Raw genomic sequence first — 15445 nt, 5'->3', positions numbered from 1 at the left:
CGGGTCAGCGGATTGCCAGAGAGAATGGTGGACAGAGCGGCGAGGTGACAGCGCATCTGTTTCAAACTGGATAGTCCACTCCTCCACTGGTGTGTCTAGAGTCTTTATAAAAGAGCCACAGTCACCTGGCACTTTAGGGTGAGGTCAATTCTCCTTCACACCCTGAAGCCATACCTGGGAATCTAATTCTGTGCTCATAAAAAGCGAAATCCTGTCATCGGGCACGACCCCTGAACTCCCAGTGTTTTTATTCTTAGCACCTAGCCTGCCATGTTTTCTTGGATCTGGGAGGGGAGATGCCAAGACTCCCAAGTGAGGGATGGAGCGGGCCTCAAATCTTTGGAAGTCAAGCGATGCCTTCCTTTCTTTCATCTTTCTCGCCCTCTAATTCTGGCATTTCTCCCCGGAGACAGGCTGCCCTCCGAGCGGAAGACAATTCGATGATGGTTTCGTATCGATAGTTTTCAGCCCTCGCCTTTTGGATCTCAGACAAAGGCAAGAGGGAAGGGGTTTCTTTCATTCAGTGCTCATCTTCCAGAGATTTCGTTTGTTTCTGGTGAATGGGAATGAGTCTGCAGGGGCCTCGGGCAAATGCCATAATGGGAACAAAAAAAAAAATCTATAGGGACACAGTCCTGCTCTAAGCTTAGAGCCACGCCACATCAAGCCCCTATGGCCTTGGGGGCCTAGGAGCATACAGCTCTTTCTGTTTGGATCGACGGGCTCTCCAGAGCCGGTGCCTGGACACAGGTTTCGGGGAGAAATCTGTAGTTCTCTAGGAGTGAGGGAAAAACATGCAATAGAGTAGGCCATTTTCCAGCCTGAATGGGGCCACTGAGAAGCATCATGGCCTGGTGGAGATCACGGGCCTGGGAGTCAGATGTTGTAGGTTATAATCCCCGCTCTGCCACGTGTCTGTTATGTGACCTTGGACGAGTCACTTAACTTCTCTGGGCCTCAGTTACCTCATCTGTAAAACGGGGATCAAGATTGTGAGCCCCATGAGGGACATGGACTGTTTCCGACCTGATTACCTTGTATCCACCCCAGTGCTTAGGGCGGTGCTTGGCACATAGTGCTTAACGAATACCACAGTTGCCATTATTATTATTATAGAGTAGTGAGCCCAGAATGGAAGCCAAAGCCCTCCCCCTCACCGACTTCTCCAGCTCAAAACCAGTGTCAGAAGGCAGCTCGTTGTGGGCAGGGAATTCTGTTCTATTGTCCTCTCCTAAGTGTTGAGTACAGCGCTCTGCACACAGTAAATGATGAGTAAATGCAATTGTTTGAGTGAATTGTGGCTCTGTTTTTTAGCGGGTTAAGCTTTTGTGACCGCCGTCATTAGCGGAGGGCCCGTGAAATGGGTCAGGATTATTATGCTGTTTTTTTCCAGCGAGAAACCACACTGCCTCATCAGGGACCGAGACGTAGACTGAACGTTTTTGTAGAAAAATGATCCGGGCAGCAGAGCGAATTATGGGCTGGAGAGACAGGAGGTCTGTAAGGAGGCTGATGACAGTCCTACACTATTTATGAGTTGACCTCACTCTAGTGTCAGGTGAATGTGGCTCTTTTTAAAGACCTCAGGACTCAAAGGTGATGATGATAATAATAATGATGATGGTATTAATTGCTTACTATGAGCCAAGCACTGTGCCCTATGTGCCCTGTGCCCACTGTGCACTGGCTATGAGCCAGTCCCTGTCCCCTGTGGGCTTGCAGTCTCAACCCCCATTTTACAGATGAGATAACTGAGGCCCAGAGAAGTGAAGTGACCTGCCCAAGGCCACATAGACAAGGGGCAGAGCCGGGATTAGAACTCATGACCTGCTGACTTCCAGCCCGTCCTCCATGCACTAGACCATGCTGGTTCTTCGATGATGATGTTGATACCGATGAAAGGCTTCCTGTGTGCCCAGCACTGTGCTAAGCACTGAGCCAGAGACCAGATGATTGAATGGGGCACAGTCCCTGTCCCCTTCGGGACTCGGGTGTATCTGTTTCAATCTCCTTCCTCTTCTGCTACCCAGTTTGCGAATGTATTTTGGCTGCCTCCCCCGGTAGATCGTAGACTCCTCGATGGGAGCAAAAATGGATCTTGCTTCATTTGAACTCAGACACTCTGGACAGTACTCCGCACACAGACTGTAAGCTATCTGAATCAATCATATTTAATTAGCACTTACTATGTGCAGAGCACTGTACTAAGCACTTGGGAGAGTGCAATACATGAAGTCAGGAACAGTGGCTACTAACTCTATCGGACTCTCTCAAGTGCTCAGTATAGTGCTCTGCACAGGGTATAGCGTAAGCTACGTGAAGTCAGGGAATGTGCCTACTAACTCTTTTGGACTCTCCCCAGTGCTCAGCACAGTGCTCTACACACTAGAGACTGTGAGCTACATGAGGGCAGGTATCAGGTCTACTAACTTTATTGAACTTTCCTGGGTGTCCAGTACAGTGCTGGGTACCCAGAAGGCATTGAGTAAATTCCCCTGACGGATGTACTGAGAAAATTGCTCTAGGTGCCAGTTTCTCGGGGTCTGGGTTTTGGGAGTGTGGTCACTGTCCACCTCACACGTGCATTCAGTTATCCTACAAAAGTCAAAGGGCTTCTTCTGACTTCCAGGCCCATGCTCTTTCCACTAGGCCACTCTGCTTCTAAGTACTTGGAAGAATACAATGTCGTATTAAGCGCTTGGGAGAGGACAACACAGTGGGTAGATCTGATCCCCGCCTTCAAGGAGTTCATTATCTTTTTTATGCCTCGGTTTCCTCAAAGGTAAAATGGTATTGTAATGTCTGTTCTCCCTCCTTCCTAGACCGTGAGCCCGGTGAGGGATGGGGACTGTGTCCAATCCGTTTATAGCACATCTACCCCGACGCTTAGTACAGTGCCTGGCACATATTAAGCACTTTACAGATGCCACAATGATTTTATTTTTGTGTTTATAATCATTATTATTATTATTAGTTTCAGAACAAGCCTGCAGAGAATTTTCTGAGGCCTATCGAGTGGGCCGGTCTCCCCCAGACACCTCGCCTGGGGCTTGTCTCTCTTTCTCCACATGACAGTCAGGAGACGATTCTTGCCCGCTGCTCTGGAGGAGCTTGGCACACCAGCTTCCAGTTTCCTGTCCCCGGAGCTGCCCCTGGGGCTAGGCCGGGGCAGGCAGCGGGAAGCAGGACGGGCAGCCGGAGGGACGGTGGCGGCGATCAGCGGGTTTCAGACGCCAACAGCCTTCCCGGGAACCGGAAGGCCCTGGCCCGAGCTCGAATTCTTATTTTTCTGTCCTCAGTGGGAGGCAGGGCCACGAGACTGAGGGGAATGGACCAGGTGAATGGTGGAAGGGTGTTCTCGGTAGGAAGAAGGCAAAAGTCGTTCTGTCTTGCCCCCTCCAACCTCATCTCGCTGCTCTCCCTACTCCAACCCAGCCCACACACTTTGCTCCTCTATTGCCAACCTTCTCACTGGACCTCAATCTCGTCTCTCTCGCGGTCTGGAATGCTCTCCCTCCTCATATCCGACGGATGATTCCTCTCCCCTCCTTCAAAGCCTTATTGAAGGCACATCTCCTCCAAGAGGCCTTCCGGGACAAAGCTCTCACCTCCTCTTTCCCCATTCCTTCTGCTTCGCCCTGATTTGCTTCCTTTCTTCACCCCCTCATCTTCAAAATCCTCCTGAAATCACATCTCCTATGGAGGTCTTCCCTGAATAATTTTTAACCTCTCGGGTCACCTAAGCACTTGGTTCCCGCCTTCCCTCTCCCTAGCTCTTAGGTACATAGTCTAATGTATTTCTCCTCCATTAGGTAGTAAACACTGTGTGGGCAGGGATCAGGTCTCCTGATTGTATTATACTCCCAAAGAGCTGAATACAGCATTCTTCACATGGTAGGTTCTCAGTACATACTACCAATTGATTGAAGGTGAAATAACATGGCCTAGTGGAATGAGCATTGGCCTGGGAGTCAGAGGACCTGGGTTCTAATCCTATCTACACCACTTGCCTCCTCTGTGACCTTGGGCAATTCACTAAATTTCTGTGTACCTCAGTTTAGTCAACTAAAAAATGGAGATAAAATATTTTCCTCCCTCCTACTTAGACTGTGAGCCCCCTGTGGGGCAGGGACTGTGTCCAACCTGATTGACTTATATCTACTCCAGTGGTCAGAACAGTGTTTTTTGTTTGTTTATGGTATTTGTTAAGTGCTTAGTGTGTGCCAGACACTGTACTAAGCACTGGGGTAGATAAAGACTAATCAGGTTGAACACAGTCCTTGTTCCACAAGAGATTCAGTCTTAATCCCCATTTTACAGATGAGTTGACTAAGGCACAGAGAAGTTGCATGATTGACACCTAGTAAACGTTTAACGAATGCCATAATACTAACCTTTAACGAATGCCATAATACTAATGATAATGATGGTGATGAATGTCCTGCCAGCATCCTGTGGTGCCACTGTGAGAGACAGAATCCTGGGCTGGTTGGTCCATTATTTGACTCAGGTGATATTTCTCATCGGTCTTACCAGAACCCAAACCCATTTTCCTGAAAAGGAAGGATCAGAGCAGAGACCTAACCCACTGAAAATATAAAATGGCACCAGAGAGTCACTTGCCATGGTAATCACAGAACCAAATTCAGGAAGAGACAGGGATGGAGTGTGGGGAACATGTCTACCAACTCTGTAGATCTATACTCTCCCAAGCGCTCAGTAAAGTGCTCTGCCCAAAGTAAGCGCTTAGTAAATACCTTTGGTGGTGGAAGCAGAAAAATTGGGAGGGGGGAGCTGGGCGACAGAATGAGCAAGAGGAGAAGCAGAAGAAAAATGGGGGAGTTTCTAATAAAAAGAGGAATTGGAGGAAAGAAGGAATGGAAAGAGAAAACAGGGACACGGAAGCAGAGAAGAAGGGGACGGGAGACAGACTGGAAATGGGAATGCATCCTCAGAAGACTTGCGTGGGAACTCCAGGCCCAGAGAAACCCTGCTGAGAGAAGGAGCGTTTCTGTTCTTGCCTCCAGCTCGTGGAGCTGGTTTTCGCTGGGGTGAGTTATTTATAAACAAGCTTGAAGGAGGGGAATTTACGGGTCTGCTTTTTGTGTTTGCTTCTCCCTCAGCTGTCTCTGCGGGCATTAGAATCTAATGCTGGGAGATCACCTTCCAGGATCAAATTATTACAAGAATACGGAGAATAAAAGCCCTAAGCACTGTCTCCCTCCCCGGCTAAACCCACACGTTTAAAGGAGGGTCCCAGGCTATGCAGAAATGGACCACCGATATGAAGACAACCCTTCCTGGGAAAACCAAACCGCACCTGCTTCCCCCCAAGGAGAGATAGAAGACCCTCCCTGTGAGGTGAAAGTTTGGAAGTTGGGGAAGACTAGCATCTCGGGGGAAGAAAGTGTCTTGAATTTATTTACTTTTAATGGTATTTGTTAAGCGCTTACTACGCATCAAGAAATGTTCTCAGTGCTGCAGTAGAAACAAATTAATCAGGCCACAGTCCCTGTCCCACATAGGGCTCACAGTCTAAGTAGGAGGGAGAACAGGTACTGAATGTTTGGCAGTTGAAGAAACTGAGGCATGAAAAAGTGACTTGCCCAAAGTCATGCAGCGGGCAAGTGGTGGAGCCGGGATTAGAACCCAGGTCCTCTGGCTCCCAGGCCTGAGTTTTATCCCTAGACCACGCTGCTTCCCTTATGTTTATTTGTAAAGGTAAAGGGTTTGATCCCTTTCAAGTTTTTTCTGAAAGTTTTCTCTCTCGGAATATAAAATATAATTTTATTGAGCATTGAGGGTGGTTGGGGGATATTTCGCCTTCCACAAAAGCTTAACAGCAATACTTCATTTTGGCAAATCTGGAGCATCCTTCCCGGCGGGAGGGTAGGGGGGCACGGACCCCACCCTGACTCACTCCAGAGCCCTGACCCCTAACTTAGAGGTTCACTTGCCTACTGTGTGACCTTGGCCAAGTCACCTAACTTCTCTGGGTCTCAGTTTCCTCCTTTGTAAAATGGGGTTTAAATACCCAATCTCTTTGCGTCTGATCTGACTGTGGTCTATCTGCCCTAATGCTTAGTACAGTGCTTGGCACACAGAGGAGCAGCGTGGCTTAGTGGGTAGAGCCAGGGCCTGGGAGTCCGAAGGACCTGGGTTCTAATCCCAGCTCTGCCACGTCTGCTGTGCGACTTTGGGCAAGTCACTTCACTTCTCTGGGCCTCAGCGACCTCATCTGTAAAGTGGGGATTTAGACTGTGAGCCCCATGTGGGGCATGGACTTTGTCCAACCCGATTAGCTTGGATCTACCCTAGTGCTTAGTACAGTGACTGGCACGTGGTAAGTGCTTAAATACCATAAAAAACCAAGCAGAAAAGATAGGGAATTCAAGTGAATGAAAACCATTTTCAACAAGAAACAGACCAGCTTTTTAGTAGCACTTTTCAGGGGGAAAGTGGAGGGAATGAATCAAATCAGGAAGTTTTCAGCAAGTTGACATCCTACAAAGATCCACTTCTTAGGAGTATAATAATAACAACAATAATGAAATTAGAACAGTGTTCAGCACATACCACTCAATACATGCCATTATGGATAATCAGTGGTATTTATTTAGCACTTACTGGGGGCAGAGCACGGTATAGACTGTAATAATAATGATAATGATTGTAGTGAGCCTCTACTGAGTGTGAAGCACTGTCCTTAGCACTTGGGAGAGTCTGGCAGAATGTACTGCACACAGTAAACTGTAAGCTTCTTGGGGGCAGAGATGGTGTCTACTGATTCTATTATACTCTCCCAAGTGCTTAGTACAGTGTTCTGCACAGAGTAGACAGTGCTTAATAGTTCTTGTGTTTAAGTGCTTACTTTACACCAGGCACTGTACTGAATACCATGGTAGACTCTGGATCAGTTCCATAGGCAAGCTTCAATGGACTTTCCTAAGGTGTCTCAAAAGACTATTTTGTTTTATTTATAGCTCCTACCCGCCTATTGCCTCACGCCCCCAAGTCCCTTCTCCAAGATCATCCAGGTTTTTTGTTTGCCCCCCTTTTCTTTTTTATGGTACTTGATGAGCGCTTACTATGCGCCAGGCACCGTAAGAGCTGGAGTAGATACGAGCTAATCTGGTTGGACATAGTCCATGTCCTACATGAGGCTCATGCTCTTGATCCCCATTTTATTTATGAGGGAACTGAGGCACAGAGAAATGAAGTGACTCGGCCAAGGTCACACAGCAGGTGTGTGACAGAGTCAGAGTTAGAACCCAGGTCTTCTGACACCCAGCCTCTTTCCACTACGCCACGCTGCTTCTCGGCTGGATCTTGGACCTCCAAGACCCTTTAAGTCCTCATGGGGAGTGAGGTTTTCTGATGTTATGGCTTTGACCTTGAGGAAAAAAGCCCAAAACAAACCCACAGCAAATCAAGAGGGGGCTGTCCCGGGCAGATCTCTGCAGCTCGCGGCCCGGATGCTCCCGGGGTTCTCTTGCTGGCATTTTCACTCCTTTCCAGCCGCATGTTAATGACGCTGACCTTTTGAGTAATTTGATTCTGACAATGGCGCAGTGGCAGCTGAGCTCAGAGCTGTCAGTTTGATAAGGGCCAGCAGAGAAAATAATTAGACCTTTGGAGTCGGCTGTTTGTGCAGGCAGAGGGAGCAGATCCTTCTGACAGCCGACAGGATCTCCCCACCTCCAGCTCTTCACTGACGGCCCCCAGACCCCCTTTTCCCTTTTCCCTCCACCATTTTTTATTGGTATTTACCCAGCTAATCAGGTTGGACACCGTCTCTATCCCACATGAGGCACTCAGTCTTAATCCCCATTTTACAGAACTGAAGCACAGTGAAGTGACTTGTCCAAGGTCACACAGCAGACTAGTAGCGGAGCCGGGACTGGAAGCCAGGTCCTACGACTCATTCATTCATTCAGTTGTATTTATTGAGCTCTTACTCTGTGCAGAGCACCTTACTAAGTGCTTGGGACAGTGCAAGATAATAAACTGACACATTCCCTGCCCACAGTGATCTTACAGTCTACAGGGCCCGTGCTCTTTCCACTAGACTACGCTGCTCCTCCAACTTCTTCCCTTATCTTATTCTTCCTCCTGCTTATCCTTCTCCTCCAACTCTCTTTCTGCTCTTTCTCTTCCCCCTTCTTTGTCGCGTTCCTCGTCTTCCTCCTCCTCTACGGTCCTGCTCCTACTAAACACACCTCACCATCGCCAACCCCAAGAGGGCATTTGAACTCGGTTCGTCCACCGTGACTGAAGGGTTCTCTCTCACCATCCTGGCCAAAAGTCAGACATTAGTCTCTCTCGCTGCACCTCGATCTCGTCCATCTCGCCGCCAACCTCTCGCCCACGGCCTGCCTCTGGCTTGGAACGCCCTCCCTCTACGTATCTGACAATTACTCATCCCACCTTCAAAGCCTTATCTCCTCCATCTCCTCCAAGAGGCCTTCTCTGACTGCGTCCTCCTTTCCTCTTCTCCCACTCCCTTCTGTGCCACCTTGACTTGCTCCCTTTCTTCATTCCCCCTTCCCAGCCCCACAGCACTTATGTCCACACCTGAAGTCTTATTTATTTCTATTAATGTCTGTCTCCCCCTAGACGGTAAGCACACTGTGAGCAGGGATTATTGTGTCTGTTATATTGTGGTACCGTACTCTCCCAAGGGCTTAGTCCAGTCCTCTGAACACAGTAAGGGCTCAAAAAATGTGATCGACTGACTGATTGCCACCTTGGGCCTTTCGGGTGGCTGGAAAGAATCTCAACAAGGAGACATCCTAAGTGGGACATCCAGTCACCTTAACCCAATCGATCAAGGGCAGAAGGCACCACTAATGACCCCTCAAGCATAATGCTCATTGGTCGACTGACAGACTTCCTCGATTTAATGGACCACCGCACCACCCCCCGATATCTTTGTAAACCCTCTGTCGGTACAGTGATGCAGCCGGATACCACTATTCTACAGTAGATTTTCCCCAGCATTGCTGTGCCAGTTTCGGATTCTTTCTGTGCAAGCGAAAGGTAATATTCTTTTTCCCATCCTCCCAGACCGCCCAGTGGCACGTATTATTCCCAGAAAGCAGCAGGTTCATCAGCTGAACCAGTAAAGGAATATTTTTTCCAAGGCAGTTTTTCAATGGTGTTTGGGTCGTCCCTAAAGGAGGACAATCGTGACTGACGACAAAGATTCATCCTGGGAGTTGGCTGGACAATAGTGTGCTGAGTGTGTCCAGTGGAGGGAAAGACTCCCCGCTTCCCTCAGGGGTAGTATTTTTGTGTATAAATGAGAGAGTTTGAGAAGTGTTTTTCAGTGACTGCTCTTCTTTTTCCCTCATGCTTCCCTTGGGAAGTAGCCTGACCCAGTGGAAAGATTCCCAACACCGAGACGGGGACACAGATTCTAATCCTACCTCCTCCATTTGCCTGCTGGGTGACCTCGGACAAGTCGCTTGACTTCTCTGGACCCGTTTCTTCATCTGCAAAAAAGGGATCTGTTCTCCCTCCGCCTTAGACTATGAACCCCTTTTGGGACAGGGACTGTGTTCGACCTGACTGCCTGGGATCTGCCCCAGTGCTTAATTCAGTGCTTGCTATCGAGTAAATGCTTAAGAACTACTGCAATTCTTAGTAGACGAGGCCTCCTATTGCACAGCAACATAGAGCGGCGTGATAGTATTTGTATTTATTAAGTGTTCACTGTCTACGGAGCTGGTTAATGTAAGCTGACTGTGGGGCAGGGACCATGTCTACCAACTCTCTCTCCCAAGCGCTTAATACAGTGCTCTGCACACAGTAAGCGCTCAATAAATACCATTGAAATATTGACTGGAGAAAAAGTTTTCAAGATGGGAATTAGACACATCCTCTGTCTCGATAGACTCCCAATATGTGATATCGGTCAGTGGGGTTTATCGAGTGCTCACTGTGTGCACAGCATTGTACTAAGTAGCACTGTATTATAGAGAACTGTAATAGGGTGTTATAGCTTATTGAGGCCCAAGAGTTACGTAAACAACCTTGTAGGTTTATTAAGAAAAGACTCTCAGAGAACGCCTTTAGTTAAGCACTTACTATGTGCCAGGCCCTTTACTAAGCACAGGGGTGGAGACAAGCACATTAGGTTAGACACTCTCCCTGTCCCACATGGGGCTCACTGTCTCAATCCCCATTTTACAGATGAGGTACCTGAGGCCCGGAGAAGTGAAATGATTTACCCGAGGTCACATAGACAAATGGTGGAGCCTGGATTAGAACCCATGACCTTCTGACTCCCAGGCCCGTGTTTTACACCACACTGCTTATCTGTAGTTTGAGTCACCTCTCCTGCAAGCCCACCTGGTGAATACACAGTTGCAGAAAGCAAAGACCAAGATTGCACCCTACTTTTCACTTTTAGAAGCTGGTATCAGACCTAGCTTCTCACAGTGAGCCAATAAAATAGTTTAACACTTTGAAAGCACTTTTCCTCACTACCCTCTACTATATACTATCTTATGAATCCTCACCGAAGCCCTCATAAAATTTTATGGAGCTCACGGAGAAAATAAATCATTAAAAAAAAATTAGCCCCAGAATTTCTGAAACCCACTCTTCTGGTCATTTTTCACCGACCACACCAATTCCAACTCGAGGAACTAGAGAGAGACTGCTTTCTCCTCGGTTGTTCTTTTAAAGAGATCCTTTGTTTCAGTGTCCAGATCGTGGAGTAAGAGCCGTAAAACCAGAAGTGCCACAATCCATGGAAAGCCAGACACCGCATTGTTTCAGTGAAACCACCAAGTCTATCTGAAAGGTAGGAATGAACGAAGAAGGAAGACACTGGAGAAAAATCCAAGGGCGTTCAGGGAAACAAACTCTCTCCACAGAGATAATTGGTAAGAACAGATAAACAACTGGACATCATGGGCACCATTTTGGCTCCAGCGAATCTCTCTTTCTCTCTCTCTCTCTCTCTCTCCTGTCAAAGTTTAGCTTGTTTTTACCGTTGATTGGAAGTGGTGAAGGTTTCTGATACGAACGCAGTGGCTAGGAGCAGCAGTGCTGTCTGTGGCAGACGGACGCTTTCGATTTTAATCATGAGTGGCGGAAGGAAGCGGCCGGGGCTGGAGAATCGAGCTGGAGAAAAAGTGACAGGGAAAGGACTGTCGTGATAGAATTGATGTCAGAGATCTCCTGTGGCATCATCAACACCTTTCCTGAGAGAATGGTGAGATATCAGTCTGGTCAACCCTTCGAGATCATAATGGAATGGACAATTTATGGTAATTAAAAATTTAATGATGATTTAACATTTTATAAGGAGTGATAATAATAATAGTGGTATTTGTTAAGCTCTATGTGCCAGGCACTGTACTGAACACTGGGGTAGATACAAACTAATGAGGTTGAACACAGTCCCTGTCCCACAGTCTTAATCCCCATTTTATAGATGAGGTAATGAAGGCACAGAGAAGTGGAGTGACTTGCCCAAGGTCACACAGCAGACAAGTGGCAGAGCTGGGATCAAAATCCAGAACCTTCTGATTCCCAGGACTGGACTCTATCCCCTAGGCCACGCTGCTTCTCCACACGATGATAAGTTTAGCACCAGTAAGCGCCTTGTGGAGAGAGTAGACATTTTGGACTTCTACTGTACTTTCCCAAGCATTTAGTGCAGCATGTTGTACCCAGGGGATGCTTAATAAATACCATCATTCCTGGTTTCTTTTTTTAAAAAATGGTATTTTTTAAGTGCTTACTTTGTGTTCTAAATACTGGGTTTGGACACAGTCCCTGCCCCACATAGGGCTCACAGTTTCAACAGGAGGGAACACAGCTACCGAATCCTCATTTTGCAAGTGAGAAATCTGAGGCACAGAAAAGTAAAACGATTTGCCCAAGGTCACACAGCAGCCAAGTGGTGGAGTCAGGATTAGAACCCAGGTCCTTCCGACTCTCAAGCCCATGCTCTTTCCACTAGGACATTAAGCTCACTGCGGGCAGGGACGGAGCTATCGACTGTGTTGTGTTGTTATATTGTACTCTCCCAAGTGCTAATAACAGTGCTCTGCACAAAGTAAGTGCTCAATAAATATGACTGATTGATTACATATATGATTGATAGACTCAGTAGGCTCTGTTCGGCCCTGTTATAGCTCTCTCCTTTCATTCCATCATGTTTATTGAGCGCTTACTGTGTGCAGAGCACTGTACTAAGCTCTTGGAAAGTACAATTTAGCAACACATAGAGACAGTCCCTGCCCACAACGGGCTCACAGTCTCCAGCCCTCGGTACACTGTTCCACACATCGTAGTGACCTGCTAGATCAATAAATCAATGGAATTCATTGAGCGCTAGGTTCGGTCGATCATTCAATCATATTTATTGAGGGCTTACTGTGTGCAGAGCACTGTACCAAGCGCTTAGAAGAGTACAGTATAACAACTCAGAGATACGTTTCTGCCCACGGTGAGCTCACAGTGTAGAGGGGGAGACAGACATTAATATAAATGAATAAATAAATAACAGTACATACAGATACATACATATGTGCAGAGCACTGTTCTTAACAGATGGAAGAGCACAATAAAGAAGAATTAGAGGACATATTCCTTGCCCCAAACAAGCTTACAGTCTAAGGCAGATGCCTTTATTGTCACTTCTCGTTGAGACTGGGGACCTATTTTGGGGTCCTACCAAGAAGCCAGGAAATACCCTGGCTATATTTATTTAGTAGATGTGTGGTGTCCCATTACACAAAGTGATTTGAAGATGCTCTTTCCCAGTGACTGACTTTGAAGTCCACCCTGCCCTCTTCACCTCCCTCCCCTCCCTTGATATAAGAACTGTGGCATTTGTAAAACGCTTACTATGTGCCAGGCACTGTTCTAATCACTGGGGTAGATGCAAGGTAATCAGGTCCCTTGGGGGCTCACGGTTTAAGTAGGAAGGAGAACCGGGATTGAATCTCCGTTTTGCAGATGAGGGAACTGAGGCCCAGAGAAATGAAGTGACTTACCCAAGGTCAGATAGCAAGTAGGTGGTGGAGCTGGGATTAGAGCCCAAGTCCTCTGACTGCCAGGCCCGTGATCTTTCCACTAAGCCTTAACATTATTATTATTATTACCATCAGAAATCCTTCCCAACCTTTTGCCCTTTGAACAGACTTCAGAAGAGCCTCATCGGGGGACTAGAATCTAAACTGGGGAGGGCAGAGGATGGGAAGGAAAATCTGAACTTTCCCCAGACCGTAAACTCGTCTCCACACTGGCGGCTCACTGTGGGCGAGGAACTCGCCTGCCTGCTCTGCTGATTTGAATTTTCCCAAGAGCCTAGTACAGTGTTCTGCACGCAGTGAGCGCTCAACACATGCCACTGATGAAGAAGATGATGATGAAGAAACGGAGCCAAGTCCTAGTTTCGGCGGTGGCGGAGAGGAAAGGGGATGCTGTTGGCAGGAAGGAATGGGGAGGGTTTCTGAAAAGTCACTTTTATGTTTGAGGGGCTCCCCGGGGAGGGGGGGAGAAGACGAACATCGGACTTCCAGAGGGGGGTTTCTGAGACCCAGGGGGCAAATGCAATCAAAAGTGGAGGCAAACTGCCTGGTCTATCCAACCAAAATCTCCGATTCCTTGGATTTGGGAAGTTTTGGGAAGCTCCCTGTCTGCTGCATTTGATCCCGGACACAATCGCCAGGGGGCAGACTTTCACATCGGTCAGGACCAAGGAGCAAGAACGCTTGACTAATGGCTCTGCTGAAAATGACAGCTTAAATATCATTATTATTTTTATTGTATTTTTAAGGGCTTACTACGTGCCAGTCATAATAACCGTGGTATCTGTTAAGCGCTTAGTATGTGTCAAGCACCGTACCCAGCATCGGGGTAGATATAAAGGCAAGCAAGTCAGATCCGGTCTCCGTCCCCGTTCTAGACCGTAAGCGCGTTATGGGCAGGGAGGATGTCCACTAGTTCTAGACTGTAAGCTCATTATGGGCAGGGAAGAGGTCCACTAATTGTATTCTTCCAAGAGTTTAGTACAGTGCACATAGTAGTACATAGTAAGTGCTCAAATACCACTGATTGATTAGACTAGGTATTGAATCCCCACTTGACCCCAAAAAATGACAGTTTTAATAACTGTGTTATTTGTTAGGTGCTTACGAGGCGTCAAGTACTGTACCAAGCCTTGGGGTAGATATAAGATAATCATGTCGGACACAGGGCTCATCCCATATTGATCTCGCGGTCTAAATAGGAGAGAGAATATGTATCGAAGCCCCACTTGACAAAGGAGGAAACAGGGGCCCAGAGAAATTATTATTATTATGGTATTTGTTAAGTGCTTATTATCCGCCAAATGCCGTTCTAAGCACTGGGGTAGTTACAAGCTAATCAAGTCGGGCACAGTCCCCGTCCCACGTGGGGCTTATACTCTTAAACCTTATTTTACAGATACGGGAACTGAGGGCCAGAGAAGTGAGGTGATTTGCCCAAGATCACAAGCAGATATGTGGCGGAGCCAGGATTCAAATCCAGGTCCTCTGACTCCCATCTATACAATATCATCCCGAAGTGTGGATTCAGGCAGAGGAAGGTGGAGGTAGAACATGATGGCTGAATTAAGAAATTTTTGACCAACAGTTTGCACATTATAGAGTGAGTTTTCCTTAACCGTGCTTACCAATGCTTAATACAATCCCTGGCACACAATATGTGCTTACCGAATACCATTAAAAAATAATAATTCAGTCCCAAGACACAGGAGATCAGGGTGAATAGAACATTCTGGTTGGGTCTCAGCATTTTTTTTCTTAATCCCGGAGGGTATGAAATGATGAACGAATAGGAAACTTTTTAGAATGAGAGTCAATTGTTTTCCTCCTGGTACTAGAGACGATGGGCCTGTCTATTTGCAGTGAGGCAGAAAGCACTGAGGCCGAGAGGAACGCACTGGGAGTCAGGAGAGCAGCGTTCTAGTCCCAGCTCTGGGACTGCCCTGCTGTGGGACTTCACGCCTCAGTTTGCTCATCTGTAAATTAGGGATAATAATATCCACCTCTCCTGACCTCATAGGGTGTTGCGAGGATAAAATAGCCTTATCCATCCCTTCTTCTGCTCTTCTTCACTCTCCTAGACTCGCAATTTACAGACCAAGATCCCTATGGAAAACCGGTAGAAGCAGCATGGCTTAATGGATCAAGTACGGGACTGGGAGTCAGAAGAAACTGGGTTCTAATCCCAGATCTCCTACTTTTCTTTTGTTGTGACCTTGGGTAAGTCACTTCACTTCTTTGGGCCTCACTTGCCTCATCTGTAAAATGGGGATTAAGACTGTGAGCCTCATGTGAGATAGGGACTGAGACCAACCTGATTAGCTTGTTATCTATCCCAGTGCTTAGTACAGTGCTTGGCACATAGTAAATATCATTTTAAAAAAAGGGGGGTG

The 15445-nt window shown here is 47.3% G+C and overlaps 1 long non-coding RNA gene across 3 annotated transcripts in view; it reads left to right on the top strand.

Annotated features, from left to right (window-relative positions):
* LOC114817207 overlaps positions 1-15244 on the top strand; it is a 48314-nt gene extending 33070 nt beyond the window's left edge. For 2 of the 3 annotated variants that reach the window (XR_003765048.1, XR_003765046.2), the window contains exons 2-4: positions 10709-10892; positions 10985-11279; positions 15134-15244. This is a non-coding gene — a long non-coding RNA (uncharacterized LOC114817207). Of the gene's footprint in view, positions 1-5129; positions 5362-10708; positions 10893-10984; positions 11280-15133 lie in introns of those variants that run through there. The other variant, XR_003765045.2, reaches the window with a different exon arrangement.
* The last annotated feature ends 201 nt before the right edge of the window (positions 15245-15445 follow it).

Source organism: Ornithorhynchus anatinus, chromosome 16 (assembly GCF_004115215.2).
Source record: "Ornithorhynchus anatinus isolate Pmale09 chromosome 16, mOrnAna1.pri.v4, whole genome shotgun sequence".
In the NCBI taxonomy this organism is placed as follows: Eukaryota; Metazoa; Chordata; class Mammalia; order Monotremata; family Ornithorhynchidae; genus Ornithorhynchus; species Ornithorhynchus anatinus.
The sequence above is the reverse complement of the archived record's forward strand: the minus strand, read 5'-3'. Positions and strand labels throughout refer to the sequence as shown.